The sequence below is a fragment of the Peromyscus maniculatus genome, chromosome 14, assembly GCF_049852395.1.
Source record: "Peromyscus maniculatus bairdii isolate BWxNUB_F1_BW_parent chromosome 14, HU_Pman_BW_mat_3.1, whole genome shotgun sequence".
Classification (NCBI taxonomy): Eukaryota; Metazoa; Chordata; class Mammalia; order Rodentia; family Cricetidae; genus Peromyscus; species Peromyscus maniculatus.
In genome coordinates, this window is record NC_134865.1 from 52,708,659 (window position 1) to 52,729,944 (window position 21,286).

Below are 21,286 nucleotides of genomic sequence, written 5' to 3' on the forward strand. Positions count from 1 at the left end.
GGATTGACAGGGCCTCCTGAGTACTAGGGCAAGTGCTCTACCACTAAAAATTTTATCTATTTTTTAAACTTTTATTTGTGTGTATGTGTTATGTGTTCACTCATGTGGGAGTGTGCTCACATATGTATGAATGTGTTGGGATCAGAGGTCATCAGATGTCTTCCTCTATAGCGCTCCATCTTCTCTCTCTCTCTCTCTCTCTCTCTAAACCAGTGGCTCTGTTTTGGCTAGACTGGCTGGCCAGCAAGCTCCCAGGATCTGTGTGTCCCTCTGAAGCCCTTCTGCCTGCAGTGCTGGGGTTACCACAAATGTTGCCAGAACTAGCTTTCTGGGGATACTGGGATCCTTATGCTTGCATAATCTCTCTAGCCTCCTCATCTAGTCATTTTTTTAAATCTACTTATTTATTTAATTTAATGTATGAGTGCTCTATCTGCATGTATGTCTTTATGCCAAAAGAGGGCAGCGGATCCCACTACAGATGGCTGTGAGTTGCCATGTGGTTGCTGGGAATTGAACTCAGGACCTGTGGAAGAGCTGCCAGTGCTCTTAATTGCTGAGTCATCTCTCCAGCCCCATCTAGTCAATTTAAAAAAAAAACAAAACTGTCTGACCTGCAAACAGTCCAAGTGAAATATATAATCACGCAAGATAGCTCATGAGCCTGGCATGAGGCTGCTTACAGATTCAGGCTCAGTCCAGGTCTAGTATGGGGAGACAAGGAAGCCAGGAGGGAATATGAACAAAGTCCTGAGTGAATGCAGACTGTTTGACATGGTCACAGTCCTGTCAAAGATCCCAATGTCTCAACCGTGGGAGTGGCAAAGCCGCCTTCTGGTCCAGGGCTCATGTTGACAAGCATGTACACGGTGCACAGGCAGGTATGCAGCCAAAACGCTCATTTGCATAAAAAATAATACACAAAACCCTTAGCGCTGCAGCTTCCTCCTGAATGACTGCAGCCTGAGACTACTCAGCTGCAGAGACCTTCTACCCAGACTAGCTAACCCCTCCCACGGTGCTCCAGCTGTGCTGTGTGTGTGCTTCACCATGCTGCTGCTCCAGGCTGCTGTGCTGTTGGCACTGCTCCACAAGAGTGAGCAACCCTCTGGATCGCAACTGCCCTACATGTGCGTCTGCCCTTCACTGCCTCATCACTCCAACCAGGGTCAAGTTCCCAGAGGCCCCACCTCTCCTGGGTGCCTGAGGAAGCACAAAGGTACCTCACAGAAGCCTGGACCATAGACAAGCCACACAACAGACAAGCAGACTCAGGTGTGTGTTCATTGTGGCTTGCTTGTTGTGGGTGGGCACTAGAGCTCCAACCCTGGGCCTCCACGTGCCACAGGAGTGCTCTTGCATGGGCAGCAGCTGCAGCCAAGGCCAGCTTTTCTGGGCCGTTCCCTCAGACACTGCACAGCTTCAGCTTCTCTGAGAACTGGAAGAAAGTGCAGCTACTGGGTACTTGGGTTCATTTCACTTTGCACCAAAATCACTAAGGGATGATGATGATGATGATGATGATGATGATAATAATAAATAGAGAAGCTCTGAAGTTACCTTTCCCAGAAGGTCCTTAGCATTAAGCAGCAAACCATGCAAACCCTACACCATGCTATTAGAAAAGCAGTCAGTTGGCATTCTTTATAGTCCAGAACAGCTGAGCACAGAAGGAAACAATTTGCTTTTAGTTTCCTCAAGAAATTAGGCAAGCACAGGCCAAGACTGAGGGATTACCCTGACACTCTGGGAAAGGCTCCTCAGCACAAGCTGCTTGAAAAGACAAGACCGAAAACCATTTAAATGTCCAGTAACTAAAGTCCAGCTAAAATCATTGTTTAGTAGTCATGTATTCCCAACATTCAGGAGACTGAGGATTACCAGCCTGAGATATGAATACTGAGTTGCAATACTGGAATACAGAGTGAGACCCTGTTTCAAAATGCCAAAATAGGGGCTGGAGTGATGGCTCAGCTGTTAAAAGCACTTGCTTCTCTTTCAGAAAACCTAGGTTTGGTTTCCAGCAACCACCTCAGGTGGCTCACAACCTCATGTAACTCTAGGGGATCTGATACCCTCTTCTGGTCTCTGTGGGTATCACTCGCACTCGCACACACACACACACACACACACACACACACACACACACACACACACACTTGTATGCTAAGCCAGGCATGGTGGCACATGACTTTAATCCCAGCACCTGAGAGGCAGAGAGGGGTGGATCTCTTTGAGTTTGAGGCCAAACTGGTCTACATAGTGAGTTCTTGAACAGCTAGGACTATGTAGAGAGACTCTATCTCAATAATAATAATAATAATAATAATAATAATAATAATAATAATAATGTATCATCTGTGAATTTATCCTTGTCTTTCAAATGTTTTAGATAATATCAGACTATAAATCACATATTCATTTTAAAAACAAAAATATTGGCTGGAGAAATGGCTCAGAGGTTAAGAGCATTGGCTGCTCTTCCAGAGGTCCTGAGTCCAATTCCCAGCACCCATATGGTGGCTCACAACCATCTGTAATGAGAGCTGGTGCTCTCTTCTAGCCTGCAGGGATACATGCAGGCAGAAAACACTATATACATAATAAATAAAATATTAAAACAAAAACAAAAATATTAGAAGCACCTGAGAAACCCTGTCTTGAAAAACCAAAACCAAAGGGGGGGAAATATGTGATGGAGAGGCAGGAAAGATAGAAGAAAATAGAGGTATGTGCACTAGGGAAAGGGGCAGGACTGGACCCATGATGCAGTGACAGGTGAGAGGGCTGAGGTCTACATGCTGTCACTGCAGCACGGGGTGGCAGGATGATGTACAACAGGCTCGAACTTATGCAGACACAGACTCAGCTCCTGAAACCTGCCGCCAGGCCAGCCTCGGGATGCCCTTGGCTCTGGGCAAAGATGGAGGCCCGAGATGAAGAAAGGTTTACTTTCTGGATTGGACCTCCTCAAAGGACCACCATGGCCTAAGGTACCACGGGGGGCCATGTTGGTGTCTGTGGTCCATGCTCATGTCCCAGGCCACTTTGAAACCTGAGATCCATATGTATATATGCAGTCCATGCAATGCCCCATGCCTTTGTGATATCCTCAGGCTCTGCTGCCTTTGGGAGCTCTGCTGATGTGAGTGGCATGTGTAACCTCCTGAGACCATGTTGAGGCTCATTGTCTGTGCAGCCAATGAAGTCATGAGTGAGTCAGTGGTCCTGATACTGCCCCGCGTCTTGTTGATGTCTGTGGCCCATATTACCACCAAAGCCCATGCAGATGTCTGTGGTCGGGGCTGACACCTGAAGCCATGTTACTGTCTGTGAGCACAGGGAGAGCTGGCCCCACCCCTCATGGGGGACCTGATCCTGCCCCTCAGTAGCAACCGCACTGTGGCAACACATTGCAGCAACAGCAGTGGATGCAGGAGAGCTGGCCCTGTCCCTCATGGGAGAGCTAGTCCCACCCAGTTCCGGCCACTACATGGCTCTCCTCAGCTCATGGCTTATGACAGATGCAGATGGAGAAAGACTCATCCTCCCTCACCTTGCCGGGCTGGCCACTACAAATTTGATCATGTTCCAGTGAATATGTGGACAACACAAAATGGATTTGTCTTTTTCTGGAGGGAGGGGAAGGTCATAGGGAGGCAGACATGGAAGACGGGGAAAGAGTGCAATCGGGGTACATGATGTGTGATTCCCAAAGAATTAATAAGAAATATTTTTAAAAATACTAGTTGGGTGTGGTGGCACACACCTGCAATCCTAGCACCTGGCAAGCAGAGCAGGAGGATCAGGATTCAAGGCCAATCTGGCCTACAGGTGAACGCTGAAAAAACACAATGCTCCGAATCCAGGTAATCTGGCTCCAGAGACCCCTCTCTATTCTACCCCAATCCAGCCTATTGAGTAGAGACCAGGCAATGAAGAGTTCCTGAAACCAGTCAGATTAAATAGCCAAGGTGAGAACTTTTTTAAAAGACAGTCTTATGTAATTAATTCGGCTTGGGCCCAAAACTTCAATGCTGCTAAAAATGACCTTGAACTCTTGAACCTCTTGCCTCCATTATAGGCAACAGACAAGACGTCATCAGGTTGTGTGGTACTAGGTACTAGGGCTTCCTGAATGTTAGGCAAATGCTCTACCAGCTGAGCTACACCACCTGCCCAAGTGTTTGTAGACCGAATGATGGCTGCATTCTGTCCATAGGTAAGCAAGGTTCGGTGACTGTGGATAAGGAGAATCAAATGGCATGTACTGGCAGGTCTGAAGAGACAAGGGTGACATATGGACTCTGCACCTTACTGCAGAGGTTGCCAGAGGCCGAGTCAAGCCTTAATTAAAACTACTCTGGAGGCTGAGGCAGAAGGATGAAAACTTCAAGGCATTCCTAGGCTACAGACTAAGCCAGAGCTGGAATAGCATCTACATCTAATCTAATCTAATCTAATCTACATCTAATAGAACTAACTTCTGCTGCACCCTCTCTAGTACTTTTCTTTTGAAAGAGAAACCTGTTTATCTAATTTTATTTCATACCCTCAACTAGGTGAGAGAGCAAAGTTATTCCCATTTTAAAGGAGTCAAAAGGTAAGGGCTGGGCACGGTGGCACATACCTGTAATCCCAGTACTTAAGAGGCAAGAGGACTGAGGGAAATGTGAAGCCAGGCTGAGTTCCTGCCTTAGGAATGAGATCCTGCCTCAGGAAGGAGGAAGAAGAAAGTGAGGCCTGACTTGTCTTGGCTTCTGGCTTGGAGCATTTTACATTCAATAGGAAGTGGGCATCCAAGCTTTAAAATCCAAACTCAAATCCAGTCAATGCCCTAATTCCTGAGCAGAAAGAGAAGAAGAGCAGGGACATGTTGGACTTCAATTCCCCTCTTCCTCTAATTGATGGTAGTCCTTTGGACTAGTGAGCTTAACCTCTTTTGTATCTGTTTGTTGATAGGCAAAATGGGGCCATTGGAAAAATGATCTCCCAGGTACCTTTCCAACCCTATTCTGTGACTGGTGTGAGGAGAAAGCACACTCAAGCATGGTAGATTTCTTCTTCTGTTTCTGCTAGGACCTGAGCTCAATTCCTAACACCTACATTAAAAAATAACAATACAGGGTTGGGGATTTAGCTCAGTGGTAGAGAGCAAAAGCCCTAGGTTCAGCTCTGGAAAAAGAAAAAAAATAACAATACAAAAAGCATCAACCAAGGGCTGTTGGGGAATATTATTTTGAGGTATGTTACTTTGTTTATGTTGTATTTGTTTAACTCTGTGAAGCTGTGTTATTGTGCCTATCTAAAACACCTGATGGTTTAATAAAGAACTAAACAATCAATAGTGAGGCAGGAGAGAGAAATAGGTGGAGTTGGCAGGCAGAGAGGATAAATAGAAGGAGAAATCTGGGAAGAGGGGTTGAAAAGGAGGAGCCAGAGAAGGAGGAGGACATCAGGGGCCAGCCACCCAACCACCCAACCAGCAACTGAGTAAGAATAAGATTTACAGAAGAGAACAGGAAAAGCCCAGAGACAAAGGTAGACAGGATAATTTAAGATAAGAAAACTTGGGCTGGAGAGATGGCTCAGAGGTTAAGATCTCTGGCTGCTCTTCCAGAGGTCCTGAGTTCAATTCCCAGCACCCACATGGTGGCTCACAACCATGTATAATGAGATCTGGTGCCCTCTTCTGGCCTGCAGGCATACATGAAGGCAGAACACTGTATACATAATAAATAAATAAATCTTTAAAAAAAAAAAAAAGTTAAGAAAACTTGGCAAAAAACCAGCCAATCTAAGACCAAGCATTTATAATTAAGAATAAGATCTCTGTGAGTGATTTATTTGGGAGCTGGTTGGCGGCCACCCCAAAAAAGAGTAAGAACAAGCATTAACAATTTTGCGCCCCATATGGGGCACTAATTGTTGTCCTTTTAATTAATTGTTGCTGCCTTTTAAGCCACAGCTGTCCAAATCAGCAACTTCAACTCTGCTACTACCAACAGCCAGGTGGCCAGCCATTAGCCTGCAAGGGCCATAGCCAGAGGGGATTCTGTTCCCCCAGGCATTGACTCTTTCAAAGCTATGAAGGAAACTTAACTAAACCTCTGTCCCTCTAAAGAACTCAAGATTCAAAGGTTAAGGTGGAATTCTGCTATCCAGAGAGGCTGAATAGGAAGTAGGTCACTTCCTCTCCTTGCTCCTGTCCTCCAAAAAGCCCTCCTCGCCCTTCCTTAAAAATTCTCCACCTGGCTCCTCCCTACCACTTCCTGTCAACTAGTTGCCTCCTGACCACAGGTGAATTTTATTTACTCAAACATATCTTTGCATCATTAAACAAATGTTCCAGAGCATAAAGAAAAGTAACACACCTTAAAATAATATTCTACAACAAAGGGTTGTTCTTTTTCTTCCACCATCTTGGGTCCATGTTCTCTGCACAAAATGCCCAGTGAATCCCAAGAAACCACCTCTGCTACAGTTGCCTCAGGTTGAGACAGGTCTGCACAGAATTCAATAGTGATCAGTACCAGAACTCGAGGACTAAGAGTCACACCCACTACACACACAACGCAGTGGTGGCGGCGGCGGCGGCTGAAGTCAATGAAGAACCAACTGGGTCTTCCACAGATTCCAGGGATTACAAGAGGCATTACACAGAAATCTAAGAAAATCCTCTTGTCATCACAAAACCAGATGTTTACAGGAGCCCAGCCTCAGACCCCTACATAGTTTTGTGGGAAGTCAATACTAAAGATTCATCTCAGCACACACAGTTGACACCTACTGAGAAACAAGGTGAAGGTGTTTCAAACATTCAAGAAAAAAAGACTCCAACTGCACAAGAAGAGGAAGGGGCTGCTGTAACAGGTGTGGCAGTTAAAACCAGAATTGGTCAAGTCACAAGTAGATGTGTTAATGCAAAGGCTGTGGGAGCCCTAAAAGACAATGGGGATCCTTAAATGCTGTTATGGAATTAACAATGTAACTATCTTAAAACAAGGACCCTTTTGTTCCCCATTTCAAAAGTGGAACTCAAGACAGGAGCACACATGCTTTTAATCCCAGCACTTCAGAGGCAGGGACAGGTAAACCTCTTGAGTTCAAGGCTAGCCTGGTCTACAATACTAAGTTCCAGGCCAGTCCAGGGTTACACAGGGAGACCCTGTCAAGAAAAATAAAATAAAATAAAGTGGAAGTACAGCTTGGTTTGAAATCTGCACCTTTTATATCACCAAAAAAATTATGGCTTCTGTGTGAGCTGGGGTTGGGGTGGCATATACTTGTAATCCCAGTGCCCAGCAGGTGGAGATAAGAGGATCCCTGGAGTTTGCCAGCCAGCCCAACACAGTCAAATTAGAGAGTTTAGGTTCAGAACGAGATTCTCTCAAACAGTAAGGTGGAGAGTGATTAAAAGATATACCCAATATGTGCTTCTGGTCTCCACAGGCAGGCACACACACACACACACACACACACACACACACACACACACACAGATAAATGGAGTAAATTTTGAAGAAAAAGAAAGCTAAGTAACAGCATGAGTAGCATCCCTTAAATATGATGGGAATTAAAAAACAAAACAAAAATCAGAGTTCAAACTTCTGAAATTTAGAAAACAAATTACCAGTCAGCTTCACTACCTCAAGAGAGAGTCTCTAATCTGAGGCAGAGACACTCCCTAAGGCAAACACCTGAAGCATGGACTAATCTCAGAAGGCACAGGAAAACTATTTTAACAAAGTTGAAAGGTTACCATGAAATCAGCTGCACTGTGATCAGACCAAGACCACACAACAGGCAAAGCTTAAGATACAAGTCTTGACCTCACTAGTAGCCAAGGGCAGCTCTAAGAGAACTTCAGCAACAAACTTAGTAACACCGTTTTCACATACTGGCTGATTGGGTGAATATAAAATAATGCCCATCAATAGATAAGATGGACTCTTAGAATAAACTGGACATAAGTTGATGCAAACATCTTTAGAAGATTATTGGGTGATATATGTCAAATGTATTTTGTTTATTTTTCTGGTTCTTTGAGATAGAATCTCATGTAGCCTAGACTAACCTCAAACTCAGTATGTAACTGAAGCTAGTTTTAGACTCCTGAGTCCCCTGCCTCCAGCTTTAAAGGGCAAGAATTATAGTAGTATGCTACAATACCAAACTACAAAACACTTTTAAAATACAAAAAAAAATATTCATATTCATTGGTTCAAAATTATATTTCTAAAGACTTGTTCTAAAAGAAAAATTAATTTCCAAGATGATCTAGCTACAAGGAGTATGAAAAAAGCAAAAGTTAGGGCCGGAGAGATGGCTCAGAGGTTGAGAGCACTGGCTGCTCTTCCAGAGTTCTGAGTTCAATTCCCAGCAACCACATGGTGGCTCACAACCATCTGTAATGAGATCTGGTTGTCTCTTCTGCAGTGTAGGCATCCACACAGGCAGAACACTGTATACATAAATAAATAAGTCATTGTAAAAAGCAAAAATTAAGTAGAATGAGAAAGGACTGATTAAATTTTAACACAGATGTTTAACAGACAAAGCTGTCAGAATATGCTTTAGAACAGCTGGTCTCAAAGTGTGTTGGGAGGACCTCAGAAAGTCTGCAAAGCTAAACCAACTTTTGGTTTTCCTTTTGAGTGTATTAAGGGTTGAACCCAGGGCCTGAGGATGTTACATAAACACTCTACCATTCAGCTACACCATCAGGCCTTTTTTTTTGACAGGGTCTGGCTAAGATAATTGGCCTAGACAACTCTTTCTTAGAAATCGTCCTGCCTTAGCTGGTGGTGGAGCACACCTTTAGTCTCAGCATTCGGGAAGCAGAGGCAGGTGGCTCTTTGTGAGTTCGAGGTCAGCCCGTCTACGGTCTACAAAACGAGTTCCAGGACAGCCAGAGCTATGTGAAGAAACGTTGTCTTTAAAAAAAAAAAAAAAAAATCTTCCTGCCTTACCCACTCAAATAGCTGGGATTATTATGTTTTCAACAAGCCTGACAAATTTTTATTTGCTTTTTTTGAAAAAACAATGTGTGTGTGAATAGACATTCAAAAGCACAGAGGACTGTTTTAGTTACTGTTCTATTGCTGAGACACCATGACCAAGACAACCCATACAGGAAAGCATTTAATTGGGGGCTTGCTTACAGTTTGAGGGTGAGTCCTTGACCATCATGGTGGGGAAGGTGCAAACAGGCAGGCGTGGTTCAGGAGCAGTCGCTGAGAGCTGACATTTAATCCACAAGTCCAAGGCAGAGAGAGAGAGAGACTGGGCCTGGCATGGGCTTTTGGAACCCCAGTGACAAGCCTCCTCCAACAAGGCCACGCCTCCTAATCCCTCCTAAACAGTCCACCAACTGAAAACCAAACATTCAAATATATGAGCCTATGGGGGCCATTCTCTTTCAAACCACCCACATTCCACTCCTTGGCCCCCATAGGCCTATGGTCATACCATAAAATAAAATGCATTCAGTCCAATTCCAAAAGTCTCCATAGTCTTTCACAGTCTCAAACCTGTTTAAAAGTCCTAAATCTGTTCTGAGACTCAAGGCAAACTCTTAACTACAACCCCTGGGAAAATCAAAAAGCAAATCACACACTTCCAACAACAGTGGCACAGAATATACATCACCATTCCAAAAGGGAGGAAAGGGGGCACAGGGAGGGGACACTGGACCAAAGCAAGACTGAAACCCATCAGGTCAAACTCCAAATCCTCTAACTCCATGTCTGATGTCAAAGGGCTTATTAGATAGATCGTTCTTCAAATCTCCAACTCCTTTCAGCTTTGTTGACTGCAACTACTACTCTCTCTTGGGCTGGTTCCACACCCTGTCTGCAGCTCTCCCTGGCAGGTACCTCATGGCTCTGGCATCTTCAACATCTTGGAATCTCCAAGGAAATCCAAGCTTCACCTTCATAGCTTCACTCAATGGTCTCTCTGGGCCTCATGCAGGGACACCCCTGCACACACTTGGCCTCAGCGGCTTTCCTGAACTGTGGAGGAAGATTCCATAACTCTTCTACTCCTGTATCCTTGGCTTTAAAGCTAGAACCGCTTTGGTTGAAGCTGCCAAGTTCTTCTGCTTGCTTGAGATGGAATCTGGCCCCCTCCATGAGTTACATTTGCATAGATTTTTGTTGATGCTTTCCTTTGTTGAATAACTTTCTTTTGCTTTAGGAGAAGATCTCTTAGGCATTTCACAACTTGGAAGCTTAGCTGGGTGGGGTCTTGCCATGAGGGCACCACTCCCTTTATTTAGTTAATAGGTCTCTCTTTAAACTTCTCATTTCCTTGAACACAGGAGTTGGCTCCAACATTACGTTTCCTTGTGCTCTTTTTCTTCTACACTGTACATTTAGAATTTTTTTCCCACTTCTTTTTCATTGCAGATCTGCATAAGAGTGATTACTAATAACCATATAGCACAGTTCATACTAGGTTGTCTTGAAATCTCTGCTAGTGGCATTAGTCCAAAACTCTTCAATTTAACATCTGGCAGATTTTTAGGACAACAAAAAGCAGCCATATTCTTTGACAAAACATCACAAGAATGGTCTCTAGCACAGCTGTTAATATCATTCCACTCTGAAATCTTGAGCAGGGCCTTCATAGCCCACACTGCTCTCAGGACTACTGTCTTCCATGCTCATACTAGGATGGCTCATTAATCCCCATTTACTGCGTTCAGCCACTTTCCTAAGCCAAAGTCTATATTTTACCAATAAGCAGTGTGGTCAGGCCTGTCACAGCAACAGGTACCACTTACTGGCAACAATTTCTTAGTTACTGTTCTATTGCTGTAAAGAGACACCATGACCAAAGCAACTTATAAAAGAAAGCATTTAGAGCCGGGCGATGGCACAGGCCTTTAATCCCAGCACTCGGGAGGCAGAGCCAGGCGGATCTCTGTGAGTTCAAGGCCAGCCTGGGCTACAGAGTGAGTTCCAGGACAGGCTCCAAAGCTACACAGAGGGGGAAAAAGAAAGAAAGAAAGAAAGCATTTAGAGCTGGCTTCCAATTTCAGAGGGTGAGTTTATGAGCACCATGGCGGGGAGTATGGAGGCAGACAGGCAGATATGGAGCTGGAGCAGTAGCTGAGAGCAGGTATAGGCTTTTGACACCTCAAAGTCCACTCCCAGTGGCACACCTCTTTCAACAAGGCCACACCTCCTGATCCTTCCTAAACTATCCATCAACTAGGAACCAAGCATTCAAATCTATGAGCCTATGGGAGCCATTCTAGTTCAAACCACCACAAGGTCAGAGGACAGCTTTTGGGATTGGGTTTTCTCTATCCAGTGGGTTCGAGGGATCAAACTACAGATATCAAGCTTGCATGGCGAGTCCCCTTAGCCAACTGAGCCATCTCATCAACCAATTTTTTAAATTGTGTTGACACTATACTGACATTCCAAAAGTAATGATGAGTAAACCACTGATATCTTAGTGCTGATTAGAGCAGTAACACAAATCGCACTGTCAGTATAATCTTTATAATATTTTTAGGCTTTTTACTTATGCGTCTGAGACTTTTGTCTGTAGGTATGTAAGTGCACCATGTGATTTCTCCTCCTCCCTCCCCTGCCTCTCCTCTGGAGAGTTGGAAAGATCACCTGAGAGTGCTTGGCTCAATAAACCTGGTCTTTTTAATTCGGCTTGATCTGGCTTATTGCATTGTCGGAAAATCCTACTATTGGGATACCAAAAAATAAAAAATAAAAAAAAAACCTATTAGAAACAGTAAAAATAATTAAATCAAATTTCAACCACAGAATACTCCCTAACACTCTATGATAAAACTCAAAGTACTCAATAAAACACAAGCTCACAGAAGAACAATGATTTCCTCATCATTAGCTGAACTGGATGTCATTTCCATTTTTACCAATTTTTACTGAAACAGACAAACGAGGGTTTTCAAGACTCAAGGACTTGGAAATATTTTCTGAAAAATGAACAAGATAAGCCTTTGTTTGATCTCAAAGAAAATAACTAGCAGTATATATAGCCAATGATATAATTCAACTTTTCAAGTGAAAAGAATTTCCAAAAATTTGTATTTGCCACAGTTAACTCAATATTTGTTAATGTGTGAAGATATTTCTGATGAAATTTGTGGCAATATTAACAAAGTGATTTAATTTTTTTTTAGTTTAAGGGACCAGTGAAACAGCTCAGTGGGTAAAGGCACTTACTGCTAAGCCTGACCATGGAAGGGGAGAATCAAGTCCTACAAGTTGTCCTCTGACATTCTTCACACAAAAATATATAAATCAATGGATAGACAGACGGATGGTTTCTCAAGGTTTAAAAGGGCAGCACTGTGATTCAGTAGGTAGCGTGCTTGCTTAGCATACATGAAGCCTGGGGTTAGTTCCCGTATATAACCACGGTATGGGGGCACACGTTCAATGCCAACACTCAGGAGGTAAGCAGATCAAAAGTTTAAGGTCATCCTAGGCTACACAGTGATTTCAAGGCCAGCTTGGAAAACATGGAAGTCTGACTTAAAAATAAAAAAAAAAAAAAAGGTGGGTGTGGTGACACACATCTTTAATCCTGGCACTTGGGAGGCAGAGGCAATGTGGATCTCTGAGTTCGAGGCCATCCTGGTCTACAGAGAAAGTTCCAGGACAGCCAGGGCTACATGGAGAAACCTAGTCTCAAAAGGCAAAACAAAATAAAAATTAACTTTAAGACCAAGTAATGGCAAGGCACACACATAAACCCAGCACTCAAGAGGCTAAAGTGGGAGGACCATGAGTTCAAGGCCAGCCTGTGGGGATATAAAGTGAGTTTTGGACTAGCCTGAGCCACATACCAAGACCTTATCTCCAAGACAAATGAACAGAAATAGAAACTCTCTCTCTCTCTCTCTCTCTCTCTCTCTCTCTCTCTCTCTCTCTCTCTCTCTCTCTCTCTCACTCACACATTTATTATTGTTTTATATAAATATTTAAATTTTCATATTTCTAATGTAATAAATCATAAAGATGAGAAACTAGTTTTTCTGAGATCTTCAATGATTTCAATATAAAAAGTCTTTAGACCAAAAGTTTGAGAATTTTGTTTTACGGCAATTTTTTTTTTTTTTTTAACCCAAGTGGTTTTTGCCTCCCATAGCACTAGGGATATCTACAGACATTTTTTCCTTGTTACAACTGGGAACTAGTTACCAAAGGGATATAACGAGTAAGGCTAAGGAGAGGCTGCTCATGTGCACACAATAGCCCACCTTAACAAAAATGTATTCAGCCCCATGGAAATATTACTAAGTTAAAAGAAAAATATTCTTCAGAATAGTCAACATATCAAGAAAATATTCACTTTAATTAGAAAATGTTGCAAAACAATAGAGATGAACTCATTCCAATTTTATTTTAAAAACATATACATAAATCTGGGCAAGGTGATATATATACCTGTAATCCCAGTACTCAGAAACAGAGACAGAAGATCAGGAGTTCAAGACCCTGCTTTAGCTACACAGTGAGCTCAAGACTAAGCTTCATGAGACCTCATCTAAAATTAAATAAATAAATAACTTGAAAATAGAGTTGGCATGGTGGCACACAAATATATGTGCACCAGGGAGGCTGACATGAAAGAACAGAGGTCATCCTGAGCTACATAATGAGACCTTGCCCTCAAATGAAGGGCTTAGTAGGCACAGTGCTGCCCACCTGTAAGCACATGTCTTCAGTTACTTTTTACAGCTTTAATAAAACACTATAACCAGGGCAGTTTATGAAAGAAAGCATTTCGTCTGGCTTACAGTTTCAGAGGTTCAAGCCCATGACGACAGGGCAAAGAAACAGCAGAGCTCACATCTTGATCCATAGCCATGAGGCAGAGAGAGAAGACTCAGAATCACTGGAACCTCAAAGCCTGCCCTCAGCAACACACCTCCTCCAACAAGGCAAAGCCTCTTTGTTCCCACACAGGTTCGCCATGGGAACCAAATATTCAAATACATGATGAGCCTATGGGGACTATTCTTAGTCAAATCACTACACAGTTCACTCCTAGCACTCAGGAGATGGAGACAGGAGGATCAGCTACAAATAGAGTCTGAAGCCAGCCTGGGATACATGAGACTCTAGCTAAAAAAATAAAATAAAATAAAAAAAGTACATACACATACCAAAAAAGGCTAAAAATATGTTCCAGATATTAACAATAGTCATCCAAAGCAGAAAGAATTACTTTTCATTTATTTATTTATTTATTTATTTATTCATTCATTCATTCATTCATTCATTCATTCATTCATTCACTTATGGTCTTATTTAAGTGTGTTTGTGCCACATGTGTGCAGATGCTGGTTAGAGGGGACTCTCAGATCTCCTTGAGCTGAAGTCATGGGCAGTTGGAAGCTGCCTGATGTGGGTGCTAGGAACTGAACTCCAGTCTTCTGGAAGAGCAGCAAGTGCTATTAACTACTGAGCCACCTAGTCAGTTAGCCCCCAGAATTACTTTTTTCACTAGCAAATGTTTGCAAAAATAATAAATGGAAGCTGGAGGTAGGGCTCAATGAATGAACGCTTGCCTAGCATTCATGAGACAGTGGCTTCCATCCCCCACACTCCCTCCCCTACCACACACAAAACAAACAAACAAAACACTACGCAAGCATGGAGAAATGGTACAGCGAGCAGAAACACTTGCACAGAGACCTGATGACCTGAGCTCAATCCCCAGATCCTCCAAAGTGGCAGGAAAGAAGTGACCTCTAAGCATTGTTCTCTGCTCTCCACATGCACGTCATGACTCCTAAGTGTCCACATTCACACATACACTGTGGTGGTATTGTGTTCCCCAAAATATTGTGTACTCTAACAAATTTATCTGGGGTCAGAGAACAGACAGCCACTAGATACAAAGGCTAGAAAATGGTGGCACTCACACCTTTAATCCTGGCATTCCAGAGATAGAAATCCCTCTGGATCTCTGTGAGTTCAAGGCCACATTGGAAACAGCCAAGCTTGGTGACACACCTTTAATCTCAGAAAGCCAGCCTTTAATCCCAGGGAGTGGTGGTAGAAAGCAGAAAGATATATATATATAAGGCGTGAGGACCAGAAACTAGAGGCATTTGACTGGTTAAGCATTTGGCTGGTTAAGCTTTCAGGCTTTGGAGCAACACAGTTCAGCTGAGATTCATTCTGGATGAGGACTCAGAGGCTTCCAGTATGAGGAAACAGGACCAGCTGAGGAACTGGCAAGGTGAGATAGCTGTGGCTTGTTCTGTCTCTCTGATCTACCAGCATTGACCCCAATAACTGGCCTCGGGTTTGATTTTGTTAATAAGAACTTTTAAGATTCCTGCTACAACACACACAGAATAAAATAAAATAAAAGGCATACAGTTTTAGTCCCAGAACTCAAGAGGCAGCTGGATATTTGTGAGTTTAAGACCAGCCTAGGCTACAAAGTGATACTCTGTCTCAAAACAAACAAAATAAAAATAACAAATGGATGGGAGGATTATCTTATAACTGTCATAGTCTGATAACTATTGTGAATGTCGTATTGAATTATATGACCCAAGTATAGAATTGTTGACATTCAAAAGAACAAAAGCAATTAGAACAGAGCTAGACACTGAAAACAGTTTTTTTCAGTGCTTAAACAGTAAGGATTCATGGAGGAGTAATTAAGACAGTAGCTGCTGCAAATGTAAATATTCCCAGACCACATGCCACTGTTCTTTCCAGTCTCAACTCTTCTGATGTAGAAAACTGTAAGTTCTTCTGATTACACCAGACACTCCATGCACACCTTCTAAGCAGTTATGATTTCATTTTTGTACTTGCCTACACTTTTACAAAACCCTTTGCAAAGGAAAAATTAACACCATAAGCTCTTTATCTTTTTGAACAATTCTAAGATTGAATCAATACAGACCCGACCAGTCACTACCCACCCACCAGTATTCTGGGACTAAACCAAGGCTGCCAAACATCCCATTTCAGTTGTTCTTGCCAGAGGCTGTCAACAGCAATAAGTAATAAAGTGAGCTATGGAGACAGCTCAGTGGTTAATGTACTTGATGCACAAGCTGAAGACCTGAGGTCAATCCCTGGACACCATAGAGAGGTGAAAGAAGACAACCAACTCCACAATTGTCCTCTGACCCTGACACACGTTCTGGGACCCACACTCAAATATCAAATACCTGCACTTGCATGCACACACATGCACGCATGTACAAAGTAACCTTTTAAAAGTATTTTTGTGCAAAGTAACCTTTAAAGTATTTTTACTAAGTCATCAAACTAAGTCAATTTATCTGTCACTAAGAAAGACAATCCTCAGGGGTACCAATTAAGTGGTGTGCTGTGGGATAATCCTTTTGTATATTGTGAAGATGTTTTGCTCTCATTGGTTTAATAAAAAGCCAACTGGCCAATAGCTAGGCAGAAAGAGGTTAAAACTGAGAGAACACTAGGGAAAAGGTCACCAGCCAGATGCAGAGGAAGAAGATGAATATGTCATACTGAAAAAAGGTGCCACCACGTGGTAGAGTGTAGATAAGAAACATGGGTTAAGTTACAAAAGCTAGTTAGTAACAAGCCTAAGCTGTCAGCCAAGCATTTATAATAAGTCTCTGTGTGGTTATTTGGGGAGCCAGTGATCCCAAAGAAAAACTCCACCTTCAGTAGTAAAGCCAAGTGATACAACTAGAATTTCGATAAAGACTTGGAAGAATGGGAATTCAGAATAAAGGAAGCTGTGCAACAAGAGTTTGACAGGTATCTAGATTAAAAAAAAAAAAAAAAAAAAAAACTCTCCTCCTGAGCCATGTGTGGTAGCCTATGCCTGTAATCACAGCACTTAGGTAAAAGGATTATAAGTTCAAGGTCATTCTCAGTTACATAGTAAGTTCAAAGCCTACCCAGGCTGCATGAAACCAGTCTTAAGAATGAAAAACAAATTCCTCTTCTTGAGTAATATTCTAGAAAGGAAACAAAGACCTGCCAAAGTAAAAGAAGTATAGCTCAGCTTAATACTGAAGACTAAGCAGGAGAAAATGCCTAGCTCTACCCTGCAAAATCTCCCCTTATGAGGCACCAGCTTAATAAAAACAACTATGTTTAGGACAATGAAACTGCAGATAGACTACACTGGCAAAGAACCCACTCAGAGAGCGTGACACTACTTGAGCACGTCTTTGTTTTTGTTCATTTGTGAGGTTCAAATGAAACAGCAACTGTAGCAGCAGTAGGACCTCCAGACAAGGGCCAGGACTAAGGCCCTGTGTCAGCTCATTCGGCCTTCATCACAGCTCATGAGATACTGCTGACCTTCTGACACAGAGGACAAAGGACTTGTCAAAGGCAGTAACGAAGTTAGCAAGAGTGAACAATCTCAGTCTCTTCATAACTATGGATTCCTACCATTGATGTTGGCGATCCATGTACATGGAATTGACGAAATTGCTATCCCCCTTTATAAAACATTATAACCAAAAACTAAACCTCTCTCCTTAGTCACAACCTTCACTTTGGAACAACATAGCTGCCATATGAAAAGCTTCTGGAAGTACTTTTCTTTCTTTCATTTTTGAAAGACAAGGTTTCTCTGTATAACAGTCCTGGCTGTCCTAGAACTCACTTTTGTAGACCGGGTTGGCCTCAAACTCAGAGATCCACCTGCTCCCGAGTACTGGAATTAAAGGTGTGTGCCACCATCACCCAGCTGGAAGTACTTTTCTTAACATTTTAGTCATAAGCACTAGAATGAGGTAACAAATAATCTTACTGTATATAAAACTTAGCACATATGGGCTACTAATCCTCTAGCTCTACAGAGTCTAATACCTCAATGAAGGGGAAATAATATTACAGCAAACTATCACTCCCAAAGAGCAGAAATCCCTTTCTTAAACTGCTAAGATTCTGTTTACACAAACCTTTATATTAATAAGATGTAAGCGGGGCCAGAGATGGCTCAGCGTTTAAGAACACTAGCTCATCTTCCAGAAGACCTGAGTTCAGTGGCTCACAACCATCTGTAACTCCAGTTCAGGAGAGCTAACTCTCTCCTCTGGCCTCTGGGCACCAGGCACAAGTGGTGCAGACACACCTGCGGCAAACCACCCATACTCGTGTGCATGTGTATACACACACACGCACACACACACATATATGAAGGCCGTTTTATAATCCACGTCAGATACACACAGAGCTATTTTCTGATTGGTCTTCTGAACAAATCTCAAAAAAGATGTTGGACTTGGAGGCTACTCATAATCATCCAAACAGTTATGGATGACTGTGAATAGGGTGCTAGGAACTGAACCTGAGTTTTCTCCAAGAGCAGTCAGTGTTTTTAACCCCTGAGCCTCCTCTCCAGCTGTGTAAACCTTACTTTTAAAAGTTTAAGCCTTATAATTAGTTATATATATGCATATTATATATATTGCATTATTATTCAAGGGATGAGTGTTTCTTGCAAGCAATCCTAATGATATTAATAGGGTTAGAGTACTACATATATATATATGGGATATCCTGGATTTAACCTTTTAGCTATGTAGGGGAACTTTGGTGTGGTTTATTTACCTGTAGTTGTGGGGCTTGAAATTAGGGTTTCAGGCCCACTAGGCAAGTAGTTTACTACTGAACTACATTCCCAGGTCCTGTACGTACACTCTTCACTACCTCTTCAGTTTTTTCCTTTTTCTTTTTTTTTTTTTTTCTTTTCTTTTTTTTTTTGGTTTTTCGAGACAGGGTTTCTCTGTGTAGCTTTGCGCCTTTTCCTGGAACTCACTTGGTAGCCCAGGCAGGCCTCGAACTCACAGAGATCCGCCTGGCTCTGCCTCCCGAGTGCTGGGATTAAAGGCGTGCGCCACCACCGCCCAGCCAGTTTTTTCCTTTTTCTTATTGTGTGCACTTTTATAGGTTTGCTTTAGACTTGGGAAACATGAACCTAGGCTGGCATCAATTTCACTGTGTAGCCAGGGATGGCCTTGAATTTCTGATCCTCCTGGTTCTACTTCTCAAGTACTAGGATCACAGGCATGAACCACCCTGACTGATGGTTTATCCTGTGATTAAACAGCTTTATCCAGTGCCAGGTTTATGTGGTGATGGTCATCGAGCCCAGGGCTTCGTGCCTGCTAGGTGAGCCGTCTGTTAAGGGAACTACATCCGTAACCTCAGCACTTTCAGGCATAGCAATTTCACTGACCATTCGTTACCATCTGTCTTGCAGTTAGGGCAATCTACTACCCTTATTTTATGAAGAATGAAGTAATTTACCTAAATCCACACAATCTGTGACTACTAAGACATCTAACTTCAAATCACATGTCAGCCTTTCCCAGGTGTTTTCCATATCACATTGCCTCTTCATTTCACAAAGTCATAAAACTTACACCACTTGGAATCCCAGCACTTTGGAGCCAGCGCTAAAGGCTCCAGAGTTGAAGGCCAGCCTGAGAGAGAGATCTCAAAAATACTTAAGGGCTGCCAGGCATGGTGGTGCACACCTTTAATCCCAATAACTCGGGAGGCAGAGGCAAGTGGATCCTGAGTTAAAGGGCAGCCTGGTCTAAACAATCAGGTCAAGGCCAGTCAAGGCTACATGGTGAGACCCTGCCTCAATAAACAAAACAAAACAAAATCCACTAAAGGCTAAGATTATAGCTCAGTGGTGGAGCACTTGCCTCGAATACCCAGAACTTGAGTTCAGTCCTCTGCATGGCAACAAAAAAGTCTCAAAACCATACTGTCTGCCTAACTTGCACAGGTCCACTACCAACAGTGGTAGAGCGCATTGGCGGCTATGAGCGACACCATGCAAGCACCAAAAAGCAAAGGAAGCCAACAATTTTTATTATGAGATGTTTGCACCCAGCACACACTTTGCTTCCTGTAAGTCTCACAACAGCCCTTCAGGAAGGCCCTGGTCGTCCCATTGTACAGACCAGGGAAACAACACCACAGAGAAGCTTAGCAACCTAACTAGGGTCACAGGGTTAAGTAGCCTAGCAACGATTTTAATTACCTGTCATGCCACATACCACAATGCTTCCATGGTAGGTATCATAGTGATACTAGTTTTGTTTTCATGGGGTATTTTTTTTTGTCAGTGATAAAAAAATAATAAAAGTAACTTTTTTGATGGAAATATTCTAATTGTCCTTGAAACCAGTCATGGTCACAGCACACACCTACCATCCTAGCACTGGGGAGGCGGAGAGAGGAGGATCAGAAGTTCAAGGAGTGAGTGTGTGTGTGTGTGTGTGTGTGTGTGTGTGTGTGTGTGTATCCCAGAGTGGGAGAACTGCAGAGAGCCTTGAACTTGAAAATTACAAAGGGGAGGGATTCTCACGCCTGTAATCTCAGCACCTGTGAGGTGGAAGCAGGGGATCAAAGAGTTCACTGGTCATCCTCAGCTACGTACTGAGTTCCATGCTAGCCTGGGCTATATGATCCTGTCTCAACAAACCAATGGGGGGAAAAAAGCATGTAAATATAACACTTCAAATAGTTTTAAACTTGAGAAGATCACTGAAGGACTTCTTAAGGGAAAACATATTTTTTAATTAGCTTTAACAAGTGACGGTGTATTATGAACCCCCAAGGGGCTTCCTTGTCAAAAGCAAGCAGGAAGAACTCTGTGTTAAAACACAAGCTGTGTACAAATAACGGAAGGTGAATTGCTTTTAACAAAAACTTGTATTCTGGGAATAAATACCTGAGTCAAACTGGAAGGGCCAATAGAACTGAACGCTGGAAGGACTACGAGCAAGGGCAGTAGTAGATTCACACACACACACACACACACCAGGAAGGACAGGGATAGAAGGAGTGTTGGGAGAGGGCAGGCCGGCTGGAACCCAGGAAGTACTGACTGATGGACAGGGATGAACCCAGGACCAGAAAAGGAAACAAATACCTAAAACCAGGGCCTGCCCCTATGCAACCAGTCCTGCTCTACAGTATAAACTGAAGGTAGGAGCCTGGCACCACAGCTCACACCTCCAACCCCAGCACTCTGCAGGCTGAGGGCCCTGGGGCCCGCCAGAACTTCAACGAGAGTTCCACAATAGCCTGGGAGAAGTGTGAGGCCCTGGCTCCTAAAACAGAAAAAGGAATAAAGCAATGTAAACTCAGCACTCAGAAGGTAAAGGTAGCAGGGTTAGTTCAATGCCATCCTCAGTGGCATATGGAGTTCAGACCCTCCTGAAGTATACAGACTCGCTCTCAAACAAAAATTAAAAAGAAATGAACTGGCCAAGACTAGAGATAAT

At 43.0% G+C, this 21,286-nt stretch overlaps 1 protein-coding gene across 3 annotated transcripts in view; it reads right to left on the reverse strand.

The window, feature by feature from the left end:
• The window catches only part of Dcaf5 (DDB1 and CUL4 associated factor 5), a 99,649-nt gene that overhangs the window by 75,747 nt on the left and 2,616 nt on the right, over positions 1 to 21,286 (reverse strand). The gene's annotated exons all lie outside the window — the stretch shown is intronic.